General features: G+C 44.7%; 1 protein-coding gene across 1 annotated transcript in view; it reads left to right on the top strand.

Moving 5' to 3' along the window:
- Positions 1–1079: 1079 nt before the first annotated feature.
- Positions 1080–24652, top strand: part of LOC118758875 (zinc finger protein 271-like) — a 59944-nt gene continuing 36371 nt past the window's right edge. The window contains exon 1 of the mRNA XM_036494906.2: positions 1080–1129. The gene's annotated coding sequence lies outside the window, so the exon portion shown is untranslated. The remainder of the gene's footprint in view (positions 1130–24652) is intronic.

The raw sequence follows: 24652 nt of genomic DNA, 5'->3' as shown, positions 1-24652 counted from the left end.
CCTGGGGCTCTAACCAGAACCTGCAGTACCTAACGTGGCTCGAGGACACCGGACGTCTGCATTTAAACTCGTCTTTATTTCAGTCATCTAGTAGGCATTTGGCATTTCCCGCAAAAAAAAAGTAAAACGACCTAACGGGAAAGGGCCGATACAACGGAGAAAGAATCTACTGCAGGTTCAGTGAATTGTAACTGGTGAAGGCTGTCACACTTTCCGGAGTTCGCGAACAGAGAGGGCAGGAGAGCGGCCAGCAGGCGGATTTCTCTGAGCCGACAGGGTCTCCTGCTGTGGGGAGGCTCAAGCTGCAGAAGGGGAGGCCGCTTCAGCGCTGAGACAAGCCTCACTCCCCCTCCAGCCCTCACATCGGTGCGATTCTGATTGGCTGCGCATCCTCTGACGGTCTATGCCAACGGTCCAATTACGCGCTCCCAGGAAGCCCTGCAGACGGGAATGCTGCGTCAGCACTGAAGCGAGCCTCACTCCCCCTCCCGCCCTCACACCCGTGCGATTCTGATTGGCTGCGCATCCTCTGACGGTCTGTGCCAACGGTCCAATTACGCGCTCCCAGGAAGCCCTGCAGACGGGAATGCTGCGTCAGCACTGAAGCGAGCCTCACTCCCCCTCCCGCCCTCACACCCGTGCGATTCTGATTGGCTGCGCATCCTCTGACGGTCTGTGCCAACGTCCAATCACGCGCGCCCAGGAAGCCCTGCAGAAGCGGCCAAACTCGACTTCCTGGTTCTGCTGTGAGAGAATCCCGGAACCGTGCAGCCGCTGCCGCCCCGAGACCTGCTCTGCTCGTGAGACTCCAGGCTCTGCAGCCCCTGCTGCCACGAAACTGTCCTCTGCTTGTGAGAGAGTCCATGGGAAGTGCAGCCGCTTCGTCCGTGACTGTGACCGTCCTCTGCCCGTGAGAGAGGCTCCAGGCTCTGCAGCCCCTGCTGCCGTGATCATCCTCCGCTCGTGAGAGGCCCCGGACAGAGAGAAGCCCGGAACATTGCAGTCCCTGCCGCCCTGAGACCCGCTCTGCTCGTGAGAGGCTGCAGGCTCTGCATCGCCTGCTGCGGTGACCATCCTCCAGCGCAGGATCCCTGGGAAGGACGCCCGACTCCTTAGACGCTGGGAAGTGGTGAGTGTGTGAGAGCGTCTGCTCAGGTCCCCAGGGCGGGAGGGGGGCCAGTAGCGAGACCTTGGTGGCCTCATTCTGCAGTATTGGCCTTGAACCTTCAGGACTCACATTTCTCCAGATCATGCGGAGGGGAGGGGAGAGACAGTTCGAACTTCATGTTGGGCCAGATTTTGTTTTTTAAAAATTGGTCCCAATTTTGTTGAGAAACAGCGCCTGGAGCCCACATCTAAGTTCTCAGTGTAGCTCCTCCTAAGGGTCTCACAGTCACCTTGTTCTAATGTCAGACCAGCACAGACTCCGGAAGTTTACCTCACAGTTTTGCTCCATGATTGAGGGGTAGCATCTGTTGATAGCCTTCTGGTTGGCAGAAGCCAGGGGTGGCACAGAGACCTTGCAGACAAATAAATGTGTGCAGCAGGGACTACCCCAAAGGGGCTTCTATAGAAGAACCGAGGGTAAACCATTAAGCTACAAGTTGCCTGGATTGATTTATCCTGATGGTTTTTGATATGGTGCCACCTGTCTCCACTGCTTAAGTTCTCGTAATTGGGAATAAATGTCTTTTTAATTTTAGAGGGGGATAGGTCAGATTCTCCAGAGAGCATTGAGGCAGGGAATAAATCCCTAAATGTCCACAACTGCTCATAATGCCAAGAGCTGACTTTCTGCCCTGCAAAATCACAACACAATCCACTGTTTCCCCCAAGATGCAATTCATTCAACTTTAGTGATTTATTTTTGTTTTTCCCCCACAAAATAACCATTAGCTATTGTCCCATCCAGCAGGACAGTCAACGGGGGTTGCAACCAACTCAGGAGAGAATGGGGGACAAGAGGCACAAGAAACAGACAGCAAGACAGTATGTCTGATCAAGCTGACCAAATTTTATTTTTCACACACAAGCCTTTATACTCTGCAAAACAGGATCTGTGGATGAGGGGAAAGAGGAAGTAGGGTCCGGGGTATGGTTTCACAGCTCTTTCTGGGTTGCTATTTCTAAAAGCCCCTTATGCTCACAAGAGAATGATGGCAGGTATTTCTAAAACCCCCTTATGCTCGCAAGAGAATGCTGGCAGGTATTTCTAAAACCCCCTTATGCTCGCAAGAGGATGCTGGCTGGTAGGGCATAAGCTAACTTCCTGTTATGAGCACCAAGGGTGGTCAGAGCAGCGTGGGTTGCTAGGTGATCTGGAAACCGCAGGGTGTCTTAAGACTTGGTTCCTCTTGCACTTTACTAGCTGGTATCTTTCCACTGACCTAGATCTATATTCAAAATGGCTTCAGTATGACTATAGTATATGGCTCCCAACAAGCTCTGTAAAAGGACTGTTTTCTGTGAACACTAGGCATAAGAGAAAAGCAGTGGTTGCCCACCTGACATACACAGGTCATTGTCCTGAGTGAGTGTGACAGTGGTTAAGATGACATTTGGGACTTACGTGGCTTTATCAGAATGTATAGGTTCCAGTTCTGTTCAAATGCAGTGTGAAGTTAATGCCAGTAGTGGCTTGGGTTTTGAAAATTCTGATTTATTTTCAATCTTGTTGCTTCAGCTTTGTCCCAGCCTTGCCTGTTACAGGCATGGGGAACGTGAGACATTGGATGAAAAAGTCTGCCTTTATCTCTGTGCACAGTAAATAAAATTAGATGAAGCTTAAAGGTTTTAGTACATGTCCCTTTTACCGAACTGAAGTGCGGGCACTTTATCAGAATGTCCTCACTTTGTGATTCCCCTTGGAGAATTTGCGTGTTTCTTGATATACCTTTTTCTTTTTGTTTTGCTGAGTTTGAAAAACCTTTGTAACAAACACGACCAACTTATCTTGGCTCATTCATTCCTCCTGAAAGAAAGCAGTAGAATGGTAGAACGCTGCCCTAAAGCTGGAGGGCATCTATTGTGTTCCCTCCATTTTGTATGGTTAATCCCCTGCAGCATTAATACTTTCTTTCCATTCCTTGCTGACATATTGGTATCAACTAATTAGAAACTGATTACTTAAGGGACAATGCAGAAATAATTGATGCACTCTGGGTTCACCTAGTCTTGCCTAGGGAGTGAAACCTTTGCAAAGACCTAGGTAAATCCTAGGACAATGTGCTTGGGATACACAGCAGTTTCATTTTATATCCACAAGTTGATTCAGTCACAGGCAGTTTGTACCAACAAAGGATTTTTGTTAAAGTGAAATTCTGGTGGCCTGGAGTACTTATAAATTTGTTAATGTACTTGACTGGTTTAAGAAAAAGTATCTTTTGTGCTCAATATCTGGTGCAAGGGTCTGAAGACCATGCAGGTTTACTGAGACAAAAGAGTCATCCTGATTCTATGGAACTTGGACGTACCAGAACCTAGATAAGCTAAGGAGATAGCTCTGGGTGGGGTCCCTGATGAATTCTTAAAGGTGACAAAAACCAGAAAGAGCTAACACTTGCTATCCACTAATATTATCCTGCACTTGTGTATAGAGGTTGAGCCTTGACTCCCTGGCCCCTAGTTACACTAGATGAAATAATTGACTTGTTTTGTAATTGGTGGTAAGTTGGTATTAAGCAAACATAACACATCTGATAATAATAAAAAAAAAAGTCTCAATGGTCACAACCATCACTTGGTTTTGAATGTGTGGTTGCAGCAGAGAGCTAAGATGCTGGACACTCCAGGCTGTGAGGAGTTTCCAGGACCAGATTGTCACATTTCTGGCTGCTTAGAATTCGATCAATCAGTGAAGTGAGCCCCCCTGGGCACTGTGTCCTCAGTGAGAGTGATCCCAAGGTCTGGGAACTTGGGTAAGTTTCTGAGTGGGACTCCTTGTGAACTGTAAGCAGGCTGCTTCCTAGAGCTCATTCTCTGTCATGTCCTTGTGGTTTGATTTACAGTTGGATCACTTATGTAGGATATATTTCCCCTGATTTGAATGTTACATAGTTTTTCTCTTGCATGGAACCTGAGTTTATTCAGTAATCTCAGAGAAAGAAAAGACGATTCTTGACAACTTTATTTTCTGCCAAGTTTTCAGTAAGACTGTAAACAATGTAAACCTAATGACTGGGTGAGGGAAAAAGCATCTGTGAGTTCAAGTCTTGGTCTTTTTTACCTGCGTCTGCAGAGGTGACTGAGTCCTGGTTCTATCTGATGTGTTTGATTCCCTAAAATTTATTTCTTCATTAATGTAGTGGCACAGCAAATCAAGCTGCTACCTGCATATGGGTGCCAGTTCAAGATCTGGCTGCTTCTTACAATTGCGCTCCTCACTAATAAATCTGGGAAAGCAGCCTAGTGTGTCTCAAGTGCTTGAGTCTCTGCCGCTTGCGGGACACCCAGAAGAAGCTCTAATTTCCTTGCTTTGGCATGAGTCAGCAATTGCTGTCATATATGGAGTGAACCAGCAGATGGAATATTTTTCTCTGCATTTTAAATAAATAAATAAACCTTAAAAATATACATTTATCTATTTTTCAGTGAAAGTTGCAGATTAAAAGAGACAAAGATCATCTATCCAGTGCTTCACTCCCCAGTGGCCAGAATGACCAGTGCTGGACCACGCTGAATCCAGGAGCCTGCCACTGGTTTTCCCAGCTGATTAACATAGAGCTGGGTTGGGAACGAAGCAGCTGATTCCATTTGAGATACTGGTGTTATAATTGATAGCTGAACATATTATACCACAATGCTGGCCTTGGCTTTTTCTATACTGATAACCATATTTGTCTTGCGTTTTATTTCTCATATGCTGAATCCTAGCAAGTGTTTTACATATGGGACAATATTCTCATGTTAAAAATCGTGGAAAAATTCTGATGCAGTATAAAGCTTTGGTAAGGTTAAAGGATTGGAGTTTCACAGTTCCTTCATGTACATTTATTTATTTTGTGATTCTCTAGGAGTTGGTTTGACTTAATTTTTTTCATCTACTATTAACTGAATTCTCTGTGTGATAACTTTGCTAAATAGTAGTTGCCACTAACTTATACTGTAAGCAGGAACTTGTACAAGTTGGTGTGCACTTCACTTGCGTTTTATAAGATTTTCCTAAACATAATATGTTGCTCTGTTTAGAATCACTGCGGAGAAGCCTGTGGTCCTCAAAATTATGTGTAAAAAGCTGCACCAAATGTCCATGCCAATTCTTGCCTTCAAATTGTTTCTTTTTCTCAGTTTTTTTTTTTAAATATTTATTATTCAGGTATTTTATTTATAAAAGTCATTGAGACAGAGTGATCTGTCATTTTCTGATTAACTCCTTAAATTCTTGCAAAATTGCAAAAATAGGAGCCAGGAACTCCGTCTGTGTTGATGAGAGCAGTTGCAAAGACTCACTTGCAAAATTCATTGATTGCTTCCAGGAAGTGCATTAGCAGCAAGATGGAATTTGTTGTAGAGTCATGAGACAAACACAGCAATTCCAGTGTAGAATGAGGGTCTTCTGAGCATTTTCTCAACCACTCCACCAGATTCCCACACCTCATTTTATTTGAGCATCTTATTGGATTTTGTTTTCTGTCATTTATTAAGATACGAAGGATGTGTGTCTCCTAAATTTTTATTTGTATAGTTTATGTGGAGTCTGCAATGTTCATTGCCTATAATCTAAACCCAATTTTAAATAACTGTACTATTCCTTGAGAAGTTCAGGTATGTTATAGTCCCAATTTTTTCACCTATCCTATATATAATTTCTGTCATTCCTTTTAGTTATTTTAAGTTGAAACAATGTTGTTCATTGTTGGTAATATCACTTTGAATAAAGATGTATATATTAAATGATATGTGAATAGAGAATGTGAATGTACCCTCATTTGATGTCAAAAATTCTTTTTGAATGACCTGACATCTAAAATCATGTTGAACTTTTTGCCTGATTAATTTCTCTATTATTTGTTTAAGAGAATGTGAGAGAAAATCAGAATTCCTATTCACTGGTTTACTTCTTAAGTGTCCACAACTGCCAAGTATGTCTCAGGGCTTAGGCTGGGAGCTGAGAACCCATTGCAGGTTCTTCCTGTGGGTAGCAGAAACCCAATGCCTAAGGCTCTCACTGCTTCCCTAGGTCTGCTATAATAGGAAGCTGGAATCAAGATCAGAACTAGGAATGCAACCCAAGTACTCTAACGTAAGCTACAAGTTTCTTAACTGCTGGGCTAAACACTCATCTTGTGTTTTTGTTTTTGTTTTGTTTTGTTTTTTCTCATTACTGTCGTTAACTGAGATATGTTAATTAAATTTTGAATACCTTACCTGTAATTTGACAGCAGTATAAAAATGAATAAAACAGGGTAAGACAGGTATGGGTATGGTGGAGTGAATGCATCTCGCTTCAATGCGCCTAATTCGAATCCTGGCTACTCCACCCTTTCCTCCTTCTCCTTTCTTTTCTTTTTTCGTTTTTTTTTTTTTTTTTAGAGTGGCAGGGTACAAAATTAATGAACAAAAATCAACAGCCATAGTGTATGCTAACAGCCCCAAGTTGGAAAAAGATCTAACCAGCAAGATACCATTCAAAGTAACAAAGGAAAGCATGAAGTATCTGGGAATTAACCTAACCAAAAATGTAGGAGACCTATTCGAGGAAAACTACAAACTACTTAAAAAAGAAATTGAACAAGATCTAGAAAGATGGAGTAACATCCCATGCTCCTGGATAGGTAAAATCAATATCATTAAAATGTCTATACTGCCAAAAGCAATATATACATTCAACGCAATCCCAATCAAATTGCCCAAAACATTCTTCACAGACCTGGAAACAATGATCCAAAGGTTCATCTGGAAACACAAAAAACCACGAATAGCTAGAACCATTCTCAAGAACAGGAAGTTAGCAGGGGGAATCACAGTTCCGGACCTCTGGACATACTATAGGGCAGTGGTTATCAAAACAGCCTGGTACTGGCACAAAAATAGAGAAGAAGATCAATGGAGCAGAATAGAAACACCAGATGGGAACCCACAGAAATACAGCCAAATAATCTTTGACAAAAAGACAAACGACAACCCAGGCAAATGGGAAGGTCTGTTCAATAAATGCTGTTGGGACAACTGGTTGATAGCCTGCAGAAACAAAAAGATAGACCCACATCTCTCACCATATACTAAGATCAAATCCAAATGGATAAAAGATTTAAACCTACATCCAGAAACCTTCAAACTTTTGGAAGAAAATGTTGGAAACACACTGGAACACTTAGGGGTAGGCCCTCACTTCCTAAAAAAGACTCCAAATGCAGTAGAAATCAAGACCAAAATAAACAATTGGGACCTCATCAAACTAAGAAGCTTCTGTACAGCTAGAGAAACAATCAACAAAGTAAAAAGGCAACCCACAGAATGGGAGAAGATCTTTGCACACGACTTAGGTGATAGAGGGCTGATCTCCAGAATATACAAAGAGCTACAAAACAACCAAAATGTCAAAACAAACAAGCCACTCAAGAAATGGGCACGGGAAATGGGCAAACACTTCACAAAGGAACAAACCCAAATGGCAAATAAACATATGAAAAAATGCTCAAGTTCCCTGGCAATAAGGGAAATCCAAATTAAAACATCAATGAGGTACCACCTAACGCCAGTAAGACTGGCCCACATGAATAAAAGCACCAACAACACTTGTTGGCGAGGTTGCGGGGAAAAGGGAACCCTACTCCACTGCTGGTGGGGCTGCAGGCTGGTACAGCCTCTATGGAAATCAGTATGGAGAACATTCAAACAACTCAAATACAACATACCGTATGACCCGGCAATAGCACTCCTAGGAATATATCCAGAACACTTGTTTTATGAGAAACCAACATGCACTCCTATGCTCATAGCAGCACAATCAGTAATTGCAAAGACATGGAAGCAACCAAAATGCCCATCAACAGAGGATTGGATAAGAAAGCTATGGTTCATCTACTCCATGGAATACTACTCAGCTATTAAACAAAACAAAATGCAGTTCTTTGTGGCCAAATGGGCCAAACTGGAAACCATAATGCTAAGGGAAATGAGCCAATCCCAAAAGGTTAAATACCACATGTTTGCCTTAATTTAAGATGACACGATGTTATGTATAACAAGTTATGTTATGAATGTTATATGTTGTGTATAAACCTAAATTGAAATGTCAATGAGGTGGTCACAGAAGGTGGATAAGAAATCGCATTCACTTTTACCATATTGGTTACTCGTTACTATGTCAATTAATTCCATGGTGATGTAAATTTTTGCTGATGGTATGTTGGAGCTTTTAATTGATCGGGATGATAGTCTGCTGGCTCTGTCTTCAGACCAGAGAGTGTATACCTAAGAAGCCGTTGAACTTATCTGGACAATAAGATGCTGGACTCTATGTTTGGTATATGCTTGCAATGGGGGAATCTCAACTGAACTTGAACTGTGGTTATGCAACAAGGTGGAGGAATCCACCATGGTGGGAGGGTTTGGGGAGGGGTGGGGAGAATCCCAGTACCTATGAAACTGTGTCACATAATACAATGTAATTAATGAATTTAAAATAAAATTAAAAGAAAAAAAAAAAAAGATTCATTTATTTTCTGTGGGAAAGACAGAGATACAGAGAGGAGGAGAGACAGGGAGGAAGATCTGTCCGACAATTCACTCATGGAGCTGAGCCAATCCGAAGCCCGGAGCCAGAAGTTCTTCCAGGTCTCCCACGTGGGTGCAGGGTCCCAAATCTTTGGGCTGTCCTCGACTGCTTTCCCAGGCCACAAACAGGGAGCTGGATGGGAAGTGGGGCTGCCGGGATTAGTACCAGCGCCCATATGGGATCCCGGCACATGCAAGGCGAGGAATTTAACCACTATGCCATCGCGCTGGGCCCTACTCCACCCTTTCAGTCCAGCTTCCTACAAATGCATCTGAGAAGCAGCTGGTGGTGGCATAAGGGCTTGCAAATCTCCCACCCATATATGAGACGCAAAAAGAATTGTGGGGCTTGGAGTCGGTCTGACACAGCCACAGCTGTGAAAGCCATTCAGAAATAAACCAGTGAATGAAACATCTGTTTTTTGTCATTCTTCCTTTCAAGTGAGTAGATACATTGTAACTAAAGAATGTAACTATCTTTCCACACAAGTTCAAGGATAGTTTTCCAACAGTGCATTTACAAATTGCCATGTAACACCATTGTAAATCAAGTATGGGATGAGCAAGGGGTTCAATGGGAAAAGCAACCCTGAGTTTTGATTAGAAGATTTTGTAACAGATGTTGTGAGGTAACATGTTACATTGCCTGCATTCCACGTAATGGAATGGACTGGTTATAGTCTTATATTCATTTTCTGATCTAGTTCCCTGCTAATGTGCTTGGAAGATAGCAGAAAATGTCCCGATTCCTTGGACACCTGCACCCCTGTAGAGGATCTGAATGGAGTTCCAGGCTCCTGGTTTGGACCTGCACCTTGCTGCCTATTGTTGCCACATGGGGAGTGAACAAGTGGAGGGAAACTTTCAGTCAGTCTGGCTTTGATTCTTGCTCTAATGCTCACTTTTTTTTTTTAATCAATGATTTTTAATTTTAATCATATAAATATGGAAATTTTTTATTAAATTTATTCATTAATTACATTGTGTTGTAATTACATAGAATCTGGGATTCTCCCCCCCACCCTCCCCCCATGGTGGGTTCCTCCACCTTGTTGCATAAGCATAGTTCAAGTTCAGTTGAAATTCCCTCTTTGCTCACTTTTAAGCAAATAAATAAATAGTTTTTTAAAAAATTTAAAAGGGCCTGGAGTGATAGTCTAGTGGCTAAAATCCTTGCCTTGCATGGGATATGTAAAGAACTAAATATAAAGAAAAAGAAAAAAAGTAATAAAGAGTTAAAAGAGCAATAACCACATTTTGTACTCTGTAGATGGGAACTGTTAAATTTCTTTTATATAGTAGGTGAAGGGGTGGTTTCTGATTTCTGAAAATTCTAGTAAATTTTGATCAGCGTGTTTATGAATGCTATCATAAGGTACAGTGCAGTGTTTGAATATATATACAGCATAAGCTGAGTAAGCCGGGTAGCCAGGCTTCTCATTTATCTTTATTGTTATGACATAACAGGTCCTTCATTCCACTTTCTTAAGTTTGTCATGTTGTGAACTGTAATCGCCACACAATGCGATGGCACACTGGATCTTGTTCCTTCTGTCACATGTTCTTTTGCTACCAGTTCCATGTCCTTCCTATCCCCAGTCCTCATTCTTCGTAACCTGTAATAATCACCATCCTAATTTTGCACCCATTGTTTTTTGATGTTTGTATGTATGATAACATGCTGGATTTATTTCTGCATTTGCCTTATTTCATTTTATAATATTAAGTTTCTTTTTCTTTTTTAAGATTTACTTATTTTTATTGAAAAGTCGCATTTACAGAGAGGAGAGAAAGATCTTTCATCTGCTACTTCAGTCTCCAAGTGGCTACAACTGCCAGGCTGCGCTGATCCAAAGCCAGGAGCCAGAAGCCAGGAACCAGTAACTTCTTCTGATTCTCCCAGGTGGGTGCAGGGTCGCAAGGCCTTGGGCTATCCTCAACTGCTTTCTGAGCATAGAAGCAAGTAGCTCAATGAGAAGTGGGACAGCTGGGAGACGAGCCAATACCTCAATGGGATCCTGGTGCATGCAAGGATAGGACTTCAGACCCTAGGCTACCACACTGAGCCCTGTTATATCCAGTTGCATCTATTTTGCAGCAAATAATAATATTTTATTCTTTTTAATGGCTGAATACCATCTTGGCAGTCACTAGGTTTCACTACTAATACATTCAAGAGAAACTATTTAAAAACAAAAAGAATTGAGTGTCTTCATTTCTGCTTCTGTGCCTTTGATTTCCTTCCCTTGCCTACCTTCTTTGGGAAAATTTTAAATTGCATAGCAGTGAATTGTTGGCATTTTTATTTTGTTGCATATGTTAGAGGTTTTGATTTTTTTTGGCATTCGGTTGTATGATGGCTATAGGTTTGTCATCTGTAGATACTTTACCGAGGTAAAGTATTGTGGTATATTAGGGTATATCTATAAACATTTGTAGATTTGTATGACGTACATATATGAATTTTATTGAAAGTTTTCTATAAGATTATTTCAATGATGCTTATCTTCCATCCTGCTTATGTGAAATATTTGGCTTGTTGATTTTCATTTATTGGCCCATTTTCTACATTCTGAAGTTAGATGCACCTTAATTATTATGTGTGAGTTTATTGGTATGTTGTTGGATTCATTTTATGTATATTATGTTATTAATTTTACCTGAATTTTTATCAGGCATACTTTACGAATTTTTTTTTTAGCTAGTCTAGGGTATGAAAAGTTATTTCGGAAGAAGCATTAAGAAGTAATTTCAATGTGTTTTTCAATTTAAAATACAGTCAGATGTAGGTTAAATCTCCCAACAGCTGATTGAGTCACTCCCCAAGTAGCCACAGTGGCTGGAGTTGAGTCGATCCAAAGCCAGGAGCCAGGATCATCTTCTAGGTCTTCCACGCAGATTCAGGGTTTCAAGGCTTTGGGTCATTCTATACTGTTTTCTCAGTGCACAAGCAGGGATCTCGGAAGAGAAGTGGAGCAGCCGGGATAGAACCGGCATCTATATGGGATCCTGGTGTGTGCTAGGAGAGGACTTCAGATAGTAGGCTACTGCACCAGCTGATTGAAAATTTAAGAGCAATATAATGATAGACTTGGTTCCTCCTGAGGTCTCTTCTCTTTGGCTAACTCACAGCCTCAGTCTTTTTCTACCTCACATGGTGTTTACTCTATCCATGTGCAACGTTTTTTTTTTTTTAAGAAACCTGACTTAGTTTTAAACAGGGCTTCACAGTTTTCATATTATTTTCTGATAAGAAGCTTCTTAAAACTGCTGTCTCAAAATAGAGTCACATTGGTGGTCTACCCTTCATGATATAAAATTTAGGGAAACACATTTATGTCCATAGTAGTTAGACAGGTACCAGTCAACTGCCCTAAAAGAAAGCCATCTCTGAAGTGGGTTAGTGTTATGATTATTCTTGACTTAATTGGGGAAAACACAGTTGCAGAGTAGAGTGCTGGGTAATGATTAACTAAGTTTATACAGTGTCAGGCTCACCCACAGAGGTTCAGAGCACCAGTCATTTATGAGCCTTACTGTGGGGAGTATAGGGTTAGGCAACATTCCAAGGGATTATAAAACATCCAACTCTGACGTCCAGTCTTCCAAAACTCCAGTCCCATGCAAGGTTCTTGCATGTGAATGGGAGCAGGGGAGCCTTCTGCTTTCTGGCGCTCTGGAATGTCTGCCAGGCATCCACATCAGCACATACTTTAAATCACTTGCCCTGGGAAGTAGCACTTAGGACTAAATGAGACATGGAGTGATGCATTTCCAAAAACAGAAACCTAATACCATTATAACACAGTATTAGCTAATGCTGCTTATTTTCCTACATTATCTTCTTTTTTTTTTTTTTTTTTTTTTTTTTTAGATTTTCTTCATTTTTATTACAGCCAGATATACGCAGAGGAGGAGAGACAGAGAGGAAGATCTTCCATCCAATGATTCACTCCCCAAGTGAGCCGCAACGGCCGATGCGCGCCAATCCGAAGCCTGGAACCTGGAACCTCTTCCGGGTCTCCCACGCGGGTGCAGGGTCCCAATGCATTGGGCCGTCCTCAACTGCTTTCCCAGGCCACAAGCAGGGAGCTGGATGGGAAGTGGAGCTGCCGGGATTAGAACCGGCGCCCATATGGGATCCCGGGGCTTTCAAGGCAAGGACTTTAGCCGCTAGGCCACGCCGCCGGGCCCTCCTACATTATCTTCTAAACTGACCCAATGATAAATCAATGAAGGTTTTCTGCTGTTTGACAAGCAACTGTTATACTAAGATCTTCAAACTTATCATAGGTGTGTTTGTCAACACATGCAATGATATTGCCAGTTTAGTGAACTAGGGGTGATATTTACAAGACTAAAAAGAATTGGGACCCATTGTGGCAGCCTAGTGGCTAAAGTCCTCGCCTTGAACATGATGGGATCCCATATGGATGCCAGTTCTAATCCTGGTGGCCACGCTTTCCATCCAGCTCCTTGCTGTAGGCCTGGGAAAGTAGTCGAGGACGGCCCAAGGCCTTGGAACCTTGCACCCACCTTGGAGACCTGTAGGAACCTCCTGACTCCTGGCTTTGGATCAGTGCAGTTCCAGCTATTGTGGCCACTTGGGGAGTGAATCTTTGGATGGAAGATTTTCCTCTCTGTCTCTCCCCCTCTCTGTATATCTGATTTTGCAATAAAAATAAATAAATCTTTTTTAAAAAGATTAAAAAGAAAATTTACATTCTAGTTATTAGATTAAAAAATTATATTGTTAATATTTTCAAAGCTTGGCCTGACTCAAGCAAGAGAAAACGTCACAAGGGACCCCATCCCTGATCATCTTGTTAGTGTGGGTAAAATGTTGTTGTTGGGCAGTGTGAAATTCCTTTGTACTGAACAACTGCTACTTTGCTAGACCAGGAAGAGCCTGGACTTTAGGAGGATTCCACTTTAGCGATAAGTCTGTTCTTTTCTGCTTTGCAACTTTGTGAAGGCAAGGGCACAATTCTTCTCTGGTCCCAAGAACAAGAGGAAGATAAGGGGGTGAGAATGGGATGAGCCATAAAGATAGTGGGCATGGGAACAGAACAGGCTCCCTGTGCCTGAAAGCCGTAAAAAAAAAAAAAAAGAAAACATGTCTAAGATTGTTACTTTTGATGTATTTCCCAGCCCAAAAGGGCCTATATAAGCTTCTGTCTTAAACTGCTCGGGGTCCGACCGCCTGGCTTGGCTGGCCTGTGTGCCCCAAGTGCAGTCTGACCCCAGCATGCTGGCACAATAAACTGTTTGCTGTTTGCATTACCAGTGAGACTGTCATTCTCTGGAGATTGACTAGCTCGCACCCTAACGTCCGGGGGCTTTGGCCCGGACTCTAACAATCTCTCCCAGAGGAGCGCTCCCTTCCTTATCCGCATGCCTCAAAGGGGTCTTCTGAGTTTAGATGGCCCCGAACATGCAACCTTGTATGATGACCAACTTCTGCCACAGCAGCTTGGATGATCCAGACCATCTCTGTGGCTCCCACACACAGATTATGTGGGTCATTAATGGAGACATATCATTTAATTTAATTTTCTTTTATCTAATATGTTCTACTTGTGTGGCAAGTAGAGACATGTAAATTTCTAGAGTATGCAAGCACACATGAGAGAATAAAAGGACAGTAACACCCTCTATTCACCAATTCACTCCCTCCATGAACCCAGTGTCTCCAATTCGAGGTTTGACCAGGTCCAATCCAGGAGCAAGAAATCCCATTGGGGCTCTCCTGTAAGTATCAGGGGCTCAATCTCTGATATCAATCACTGCCATTTCAGGGGTCTCATCAGGAAGTTGATCAGAAGCAGAGTGGCTGGTGTAGAAATTGGTGCTCTGTTAACAGGATGACAGCATTACAAGTGGTGGCTCAACCTGTTTTGTCTCTATGACAATTCTGATTAAAAATATTTTAAAGGGGCTCGGCAGCTTGGCCTAGTGGCTAAGGTCCTCGCCTTGATCCCATATGGCCACTGGTTCTAATCCCTGCAGCTCCACTTCCTCTCTATCTCTCCTCCTCTCAGTATACCTGACTTTGTAATAAAAATAAAATAAATCTTTAAAAAAAAAAAATATTTTAAAGAAGGAAAATTCTCACGAAGCTTCTCAAAATGGTTTCAAAGAGAGAGCAAATAGAGACATATTTGAAGAAAATTCAAGATTCGATAAAGGCAGCGAGACTCAGTGTTATTTGAACTTAGGACTGATTTCTGTGTCCCCAATCATGACCCGGTCAAAGGAAACCCGTAGTCTCAGCAATTGCAAGTGAGAACACAGGACTCCACCTCCTGCTGACTGCCAGCAGAAGGTGACATCACTGCTTTTTCTGTCCTCAGTTCCCTGTGGCCAGAACCACGCTCTGGCTGAGTGGAGCGGGGCTATGGGCCCGAGGGCTGCAGGGGTGAAGAGGCTCTGTATGAGCATGAGGACACGTGAATCCCACCTTGTCCATCTGCAGTTCCACTGTGGGTGAATCTGTATGGAAGCAGCACATTTGCAGGGACTCTGCATTGGAAGTATTAAAGGTGTTAGAGAGAAGTCCACAGAGGACTGGGCTTTTTTTCTTGAAATAAACATTATTTTAAAAATTATTTTTTATTTGAAAGACAGCATTACAGAAAAAGAAAGATGGAGAGGGATCTGCCATCTGCTGGTTCACTCACAAACATCCTCATTAGCTGAAGGTGAGCTGGCCCTCGTTAATAGTGTGGAGCTTCTCCTGGTCCTCCCACATGGGTAGAGGGCCCGGAGGACTTAGACCCTCCTTCACTGCTTTCCCAGGCCTTTAGGGAGCTGGATTGTAAGTGGAGCAGCTGGGACTTGAGCCAGCAGCCATGTGGGATGCCAGCACTGCAGGTGCTTAGCTACTGACTGCTGGTCCAATCTTTCTGTATGTTTTTCTTTTAGAGGCGAGGGCAAAGAGCATGGAGAGAGAGTACTCATAAGCTTCACTCATAAGTACTCATAAGGTTCACTACGCAAATTCTTGTAATGGACTAAGTTAATCCTGGCAACTAATGAGGCAGGTATGGTAGCACAGAAAGTTAGCAAGTGATTTAGATACCAGTATTTTGTTAAAAGAATGCCAGATCAGGATTTGGCTACTTTTAATTAGCAGCTTCCCGCTGATGTTTCTGGATAGACAGCAAAAACCTACTTGAGTTTTTTTTAATGATTTATTTATTTTTATTACAAAGTCAGATATACAGAGAGGAGGAGATACAGAGAGGAAGATCTTCCATCCAATGATTCACTCCCCAAGTGACTGCAATGGCTGGAATTGCACTGATCCGAAGCCAGGAGCCAGGAACCTCCTACAGGTCTCCCACACAGGTACAGGGTCCCAAGGTTTTGGGCCGTCCTTGGGTATTTTCTCAGACCACAGGTATGAAACTGGATGGGAAGTGGAGCTGCCAGGATTAGAACCGGCGCCCATATGCGATCCTGGCATGTTTAAGGGGAGTACTTTAGCTGCTAGGCCACTGTGCCGGGCCCCCTACTTGAAATTTTAACTATCCATATGGGAGCAAGCATGGATGCAGTTCCTCATTTCTAGCTTTGGCTTGGCTTAGCTTGGCTCTTGTAAGTGTGTGAGGAGCATGAACCACTAGATAGAAGTTGTTTTTGCATTGTAAATAAATGAAATGATTGTTAATAGTTGGAAGCTATGTCTTAATCTAAGTATCCAACATAGCTGAACATGTTACTTGAACTTCATATTTCAGTGATGTTCCAAGTGGACTTGTGCAGTCAGCTATAATTGAATCTGGCATGATGGTTGCATCTCAGCCAGGCACTCTGGGTTGTGTTTATATGAAACAGAAACTAAATCACTGTGGCAGCAGTTTTTAGAAGTTAAAAGTATTTGAAAATTGGTGGTGGTGATGATCAGAATTGAAAAAAATGAGTTAAATTTACAAATTTTCTGGTGAGTTCTACTTATATCATTTTGACATTATAAAAGGATGCAATGAATTACTTCAAAAATTTCAGGTGATAGATTATATTTTAATATCTCTAACTCCAATCAACATTAAGTGTGATTTCCTGTATAAGCTATGCTGCGTATTTATATGTTGATGTGAGTATAAATGTAACAGTAAGGGATGGTCACACATAAATTACATGAATTACTATATTTCAGAGCTAAAAGCTTTTGGAGAAAGGTGACATTAATGTGCATGTCTTTTTAAGAATGGGATTATAAAATGAATTAATTTTTTAAAGGTACATGACAATATTTTTAGTAGTAATGAATCAAAAAGACTAACCTTTGGGCCTGGCATTGTGGTATAGTGTGTGTTAGATCACTGCTGGTCGTACTGCATAGAATATTGCAGTGCCAGATTAATTCATGGCTACTCCTTATTCAGATTCCTGCTAATGTGCTTGGGAAGGCAGTGGAATTTGGCCCAGAGATTTGGATCCTTGCCCTCGATGTGGATGAAGATAAAATTAATTGCTACCACTTCCTGGTCCATTGATCTTGTCTCTGCTTCTGTACCAGTACCAGGCTGTATTGATTCCACTGCACTGTAATATGGCTTGATCTGGAATTATGATTCCAGCTTCATTTTGTTATTCTAGATAGCTTTGACTATTTGTGGTCTTCTCTGTTTCCAGATGGATTTTTGTATGATCTTTTCTAGCTCTGAGAAGAATGTTTTCAGCATTTTGATTCATATCACCCTCAATTTGTATATTACTTTCAGTACTGTGGATGTTTAAAGGTTTGTTTATTTGTTTATTTAATATATATTTTTATTTTCATAATCTTTACATAGCTGACTAGGGAACAAAGGGTCAAGGCTCGCAGGAAAGTTGGTAAGACCATTGTTTCCACATTATTATTATTTTTTTTTTTTTAAAATACAAAAGAATAAAGTAACGTTTATTGGACTCCTATGATGAGACAGGCTTTTTCATGTATATTTGTTTTTTTTTTTATTTTGTTTTGTTTTGTTTATCTATTTTGTTGTATTGTTGTTGACAATCTTTACATAGGTAATTACAGTTAAAGGGAAAAGAAGAAAAAAAAGAAAAAAAAGGTTCGGGGGGATAGGGAAGTGGGTAATGCTATTATGTCAATATTGTTTCCATCATGTATCTGAGGTAGAGGGGGACATTGAGGGAGAAGCCCCACCCGGTTTCCCGCCCACCCCAAGTCCCGGATGTGGGGCATGCTCTGAGATATTTGCTCAAGTGGTTTTAATAGTTCTCCAGTTATGAATCGCTGCCAGTTTCGCTCGATGAGGTCGTCCACTGATTGATATGGTCCATCATAAAGTCTCCGTTTGCCCCATATTTCGCTGCCAACATATAGCTGAAATGAATGATTGTCCTGTTCTGTCTTCTGTCTTTTCTTGATTAGAGTTCTGAGTCCAGCAGTTCAATTGGGGAGAGCTCCAAAGATACTTTGAGGTATTCCCAGATTAGTTTCTTGTATGTTCTAGCAAGCACAGGGCCCAGCACAGTCCATCACCCCAATCAGCTGGTGGTTGCTATTGCTGCGTTGGTTCTATTTTCGGTCCCGAGTTGCACTGGAACTAATGGGTGTTGCAGTCCAGTCTGGTTTGGCCCTTATATCAACCAGTGGGAGCTGCAGCCTAGTCGGGGCGACCCACAATAACCCCCACCAGGCCCACCCCTTACCCTGGTTTGCCAGTATGTGTAGCAGAAGACCAGTCTGTCCCCCATCCCATTTGGCTCTGGTACTTGTCAATGGGTATTAAAGCTTGGTTCTATCTAACCAACTCAACCATCCAGCCCTCACAGGTGTTGTTGAGTGCCTCTCTATCTAGCCATCCCAGCCCCCATCCTAGTTTTCATGCCCTCCCACGGGAATAGTGACCCAAGAAGGAGGAACCCACTTTTTCCCTCCCAGGTCTCTCAGTCCCGGTTTATGCACTCTTTAGGTGGTCCTGTGATTTGACTCGACAGAATTAGTCCCCAGTGCCAGCTTCTGCCAGCTGATGCTGCGGCCCTGATCTAGTCCACATGCGGCGCACAGGTGTTATAGCCTTGCTTAGTCTGGTCTGTCTCTATCCCAGCCAAAGCTCTCCAGTGGGAGTAGCTGACCAGCGAGGGGACCAGCCCCTTAATCCCCCCCGCCAGCTCTGCTCCTTCCTTCCTGGATCTCACGTGTGCTGGATGGGTGCTGCATTCATATCCAGTACAGGCAACCACGCCCTGGCATTCCATAATGTGTACTGGTTTTGTCGCAACCAAACCCGGCCCATCCCACACTCTGTTCTGGTGATCGGATTTGCCAGTGGATGACATGAACTGATTCAGCCTGGTCTGCTCCTGACCCATGCCGAATGTATGCCAGTGAGAAACTTTCCATGGCCTATTCTGGGCTGTTTCCTATCATGCTTCTTGCGCTTACCTGCAGGGACTGTGTCCTGTCAGAGGAGTTGCCCAGACTCCTCCATCAGAACCCCTCCCAATGCCAGATTTTGCACTTGCCAGGGGGTTCTTGAGCCAACCCTACTCAGTTCACCTCCTGTCCTAGCAGGAACAGTGGTTTTTCCTGGCTGGCTTTCACCCCATTCTGGTTCTTGTTGTTGGATGTTTCAGCCTGGCCATGGCTCGTCCATACCCACATACAGCTCACACATGGCTCAGAAGAGGAGTGAGACCCAGCCTAGTCAGTCCCACATCTACCCTGGTTCTCCATAACACCAGATGGTGTTGGGATCTGAACCGGCTTGGTGCATCCAATTCCAGCCCACACTAGTGCCTCGGGTGACTACAACTGTTTCCTAGATAGAACACAGCCCCCATTCCAGCACATACACTCCTTGGGGGGAGCCTCATCCCAGTTGTGGTTTCCCCTTACCACCCAGATTGGGCCTGTTCCTAGCCGTAAATCATGCACCTGCCCGTGGTTGCTCTGAGGACCATTAGGTGCAAGCCTCAAGTTCATTTGGGATTCCCTCATTGCCAGCATTCTGTTTCCTCCATTTTGATTGAAGGGATGCCCAAAGAGACTTTGAGGTGTTCCCAGATCAGGTTACTAGCAAGCACAGTGCTTCACGCCCCAAGCACTGAGGGTTCAGGAGGGAGCCTCCCAGGCAGCAGGTCAAAGAACCAAAAGTCCAAAACTCTCTGGCCGGCCCATTACCTGATAGGATTAGGGATCAGCAGAGGGGTCACAGAAGGCATTACTGTGACACTGACTGGCATTCAAGAACCATACTCGGGGCTAGAATGTGTAAGGCATACGTGGACCAATGCCCTGACACTCTGACCCCATTGGACGGTTTAGAAGGGCCGGTGGAGTCTATGCAGGAGGCATGACAGTCTATAGGACGCTCTGGGCTGACCAGAGCAACCTCTGGCATAGTTAACACTGGCTGGCAACAGGCCTGGTTGGAGAGCGTGGTGGAGGCCTTGGCTGCGTGGAGCCTACCACTAAGGGGCACAGGAACTGGAGGGAGGCTGAGTTCTGGTCGGGTCACAGTTGTAATCCCTTGGCACAAATATCAATTCGGCTTTGACGCACCATGCCGGATTAGACCACAGCACAGTTTGGTGCTCTGGAGGACCAGGATAGACGTTGGACGGGCTCGGCTAGGCCTCAACCCCATCTGAGCCATATATGAGATATGCGTGGGTATGGACGAGCCGTGGCTGGGCTGAAACTCTCAACAGCAGGAACCAGAATGGATTGAAGAGCGGAGCTGGCCGAAGGACCTGCTGGAATGCGTGAAGCCCGACACCATGAAGGAGTCGGAGGGAGGAACCTGAACAGATCCTCTGACAGGACACTGACTCTACAAATAAACGCAAGAAGCATGGAGGTAAATAACCCAGAAGAGGCTTTGGAATGTGACCCACTGGAATACACTTGGCTCGGGTTGGGGCAGACCAGGCTGAGTCAGTTCACGTCATCCACTGGCAAGCCCAAGTGCTGAAACTGTGTGGGGGCCTGGCCGTGTTTGGTTGCGAAAAAAAAAAAAAAAAAACAGTACAAAACACAAAATGCCAAGGTGAAATGGCCTGTGCTAGTAGGGAATGCAACACCCGACCAGCACTCCTCCCACTGGTTTAGGTGAGGGACAAGAGTGTGATGGGCAGAGCCGGGGAGAGATGCGATACTCATTGGTTCCAATAGAGGTCGGGGCTCAGAAGAGAACCAACCCAGGGGTTAAAACCATCAGCTGATCGGAGTGATGGACGGTGGCGGGCACTGTGCTTACTAGTAGTACATGTAGGAGCCTGGACTGGGAATGCCTCAAAGTTTTTTTTAGGGGGATTCCCCTGAACAAAATGGAGGAATCAAAGCATTAATCAAAAAAAGATGGAAAATGGAGTAGATGAATCAACCACCTCAGCTTTATGCTTGCAGCAGAAAACTGGACAAGGGGAAACCCTAAGACGGACTATGTCAATCAGTGGACTCTGCACCAGCCTCATCATACCTGGACTGTTGCTGATGATATGTTGGTGCTTCTAATTGATCGAGGTGACTTTCTGCTGGCTCTGCCTACAAACCTGAGAGGGCCTCCCTAAGAGGCCGTTGAACTTGAACTGGACAAGTGGGATGCTGGACTCTGTATGGTGTAAACTTTTAATTAGGGAATCTCAACGGAACTTGAGCTGTGGTTATGCATCAAGGTGAAGGAATTCATGATGGGGGAAGGGTTTGGGGTGAAGGGGGGGGAATCCCAGTACCTATGAAATTGTGTCATGTAATGCAATGTAATTAATGAATAAATGAATATTTAAAAAAAAAAAAAAAAACTCTCTGGCCGGGCGGCCAGTGCACCATTTGGCGCCAGGCTCCGCCTGCTGGCCGCCCTGGAGCAGCTCCCCACGTGTACGTGGTAGCTACTGTGTGTTCCCAGGCTTGAGGCGTGGCCATCCCAAGGCCCCCCGGCAGGCAGCAAGGTAGCTGCCTGCCGGAGGTTCAAGTCCCTGGGCCCCAGTCCCACCCCTCCTGGCTCCTCCCCCCAGCTCCAGCCACATGGCGAGCAGTAGGGGAGGCCCAGACTCGCTATACAGACCCCCGGGACTCACCCAGAAAAGGGGTAGCCATCGAGGTTCTGGCAAATCTGGGAGCAGCTCCCCACGTGTATGTGGTGGCTACTGTGTCCATTATTATTATTTTTTCTGTGTCTGGGGTAAGGGGGGAATTAAAGGGAGAAGCCCCACCCAGCCTCACATCCATTACAGGTGCATGCTCTGAGGGTCCTACTCAAGTGGTTTTGATAGTTCACCAGTTCTGAATTGCTGCCAATCTCACCCTTCCAAGCACAATGAAATCTCTCCAGAATGCACTGGCTTAAAATAGTTCACGTTAGAGTCTCCATTTGCCCAGATTTTCACTGCCAACACATGGCTGGGATAGTAGATCTATTAGTTCTATACTCTATTGTGGTACTAGGTGTCTTCTGCAGGTTCCGATGGACTGCCATATCCTCCCTGTGTACCTGGATATGCTGTCCACTGCACCGTCTGACCCTCCGAGAAGGCTTGGCTTTGACACATGCACTCCATGTTTAGACCACGTAACCTGCACTTGTCTTCACGGTTGGGATTCTGAGATCAGCAATTCAGTTGGGGGGATTCCCAAAGAAACTTCATCCTAGGTGACCCCAGACCAGATTCTTGTGTGTGCATGCCAGTACAGGGTTTGGCACAGTCTTTCGGCCTAATCAGCTTATGCATATGCTGGTGGTTGCAATTGCTGGATCAGTTCTGTTTCCAACCCTGTTTTTCACTCGAACCAATGGGTGTTGCAGTCCAGCTTGAATCTGCCCAGCACACACTTGGCCCTTACATAAACCAGTGGGAGCTGAAGACTATTTGGAGCGACCCACAATAACACCCACCAGGCCTTCCCATTGCTCTGTATCCCAGGCTTTCCCATATGTACCACCTACTAGTCCAGTCTGTCCCACGTCCCACTCAGCTCTCCTACATGTCAGTGGGCATTGAAGGCTAGTTCAAACCAACCAAACCCACTATCCAGCCCACACACAGGCTGACAAGTGCTGTTCTGTCTATCCACCACTGCCCCAGTCCTGGTTTTCATGCTTTCCAGTGGGAGTGATAACCCCAGAGGGAGGTACCCATTATTTCCCTACTGGGCCACTCCTTCTGGATCATGCTCTTTCCAGGTGGTACTGCAGTTGAGCTTAATAAAGTTTGCCCCCACTGCCAGCTGATGCTGTGGCAAAGGCTAGCAGCCCTCACCCACTCTAATTTATGCTTGCACCAGCAGAAACAGTCAGCCCAGCCTGGCTTTTTCCTGAATCTAGCTCACTTGTGGTCCATGTATGTTGTAACTCAGCCTGGTCTGGTCTGCGCCACTCCAACTCACACTCTCCAGTGGGATTGGCTGTCCAGGAGGGGAACCCTCCACATTGCCCCTACCAGCTTTGCCTCCTCCATCCCTGGTTCTCATGTGTGCTGGATGGGTGCTGTGGTCCAGTCTGCCAAGCTCCCCCCTCGCCTTTGCATTTGCCAGTGGGTGTTGTAGCTTGGCCTGCCTGGCCCACCCCCAGTTACAGCTGATGCTGGTGAAGATTACAGCCTAGCCCTGCCCAGCCAGCACCCAATCCCAGCTGTTATGTGTACTGGTATATGTCACGACTGAACCTGGCCCAACCCACACTGTGTTCTGATGCCCAGATTCACCAGAGGGTGATGTGAATTCAGCCTGGTCTGCCCCTGACCTATGCCAAATGTATGTCATTGGGCAATATTACCTGGCCTGGGTTGCTTCCTGTTGTGATTGTTTCGCTTACCTGCAGGGACTGTGTCCTGACAGAAAAGTTTCCCAAGCTTCTCCATCAGAACCACCCCAGTGCCAGATCTTGCACATAGTGGTAGTTCCATGGACCAGCCCTACTTTGTTCACCTCCTGTCCTGGCAGGAATGGTGGGCATTTCCTGAATGGCCTTCAACCTATTCCAGTTCTTACTATCGGATGTTTCAGCCCAGCCAAGGTTCATCCATGGCCAGACACGGCTCATGAATGGCTCAGTAGGGACCGAGACCTAGCCTAGTCCTTCCTACCCCTACCCTGGTTCTCACGAGCACCAGATGGTGCTGGAGTCTAGCCTGGCTCAGGTCACCCCAGTCCCAGTCTACACTTGTGCTATTGGACACTGCAGCCATATCCAGATCAGAATGCAGCCCCCACTCAGGTCCCCATACTCACCAGTGGGAGCCACAACCCAGCCAGTGTGTCCACTTAGCTCCCCAACCAGGCTTGTTCCCAGCCATAGGTCATGTGCATGTCAGAGGTTGCTCTGACCCAGCTTGGCATAGCCCCTCACCTGTCTTGTCCTTTTCCTTAGATGCTGTGGCCTAGCATTCCTGATTCATGCAGACCAGTAGGTGTAAGAGCCTAGCTTGGCATGACCTGTGCTCCATCCTGATTTCTGTTCTTGCTTGTGAGCTAACGTTTGTTCGAGCCTGCCTAGACTACCCCCTTCTATAACCAATCCACACATTAGCTATCTGTTGGAGTTAACTTTACCAGCTTTCTTGACCCCCTAGGGCTGGGCCATGTGATCATCAGTAAGAGTTGTGACCCACAGGGGAGTTTCCCAAGTTCCCCCACTTGACTCACTCCCGCCAGATCTCAAACATGGCAGTGGGTGTTAGGCCAGTGCCCAGCATACTCTGCCCTTCCATCTTGGTCTTTCATGAGCTGGTTAACATTACAGCCCGCCCCACCCCACATCCTATTTTAGGATGCACATTTGGGTGCTGCTGCATTGGCCTGCTCAGACTGTTGTTGGATCCTTTACCTGTGAGTGATTGCAAGTTCCATGTTCACACCTAGCTCAGTCCATCACCACCCCAACTCTTGAGCTAACCAGTGGGACTTGTTTTTCCACAGGGTTTGGCCCACACATTCCCCACAGAATCTACCCCTGGACCTGGTTCTCTCGTGTGC

The sequence above is a fragment of the Ochotona princeps genome, chromosome 3 (genome assembly GCF_030435755.1).
Source record: "Ochotona princeps isolate mOchPri1 chromosome 3, mOchPri1.hap1, whole genome shotgun sequence".
NCBI classification, from domain to species: domain Eukaryota; kingdom Metazoa; phylum Chordata; class Mammalia; order Lagomorpha; family Ochotonidae; genus Ochotona; species Ochotona princeps.
The sequence above is the reverse complement of the archived record's forward strand: the minus strand, read 5'-3'. Positions and strand labels throughout refer to the sequence as shown.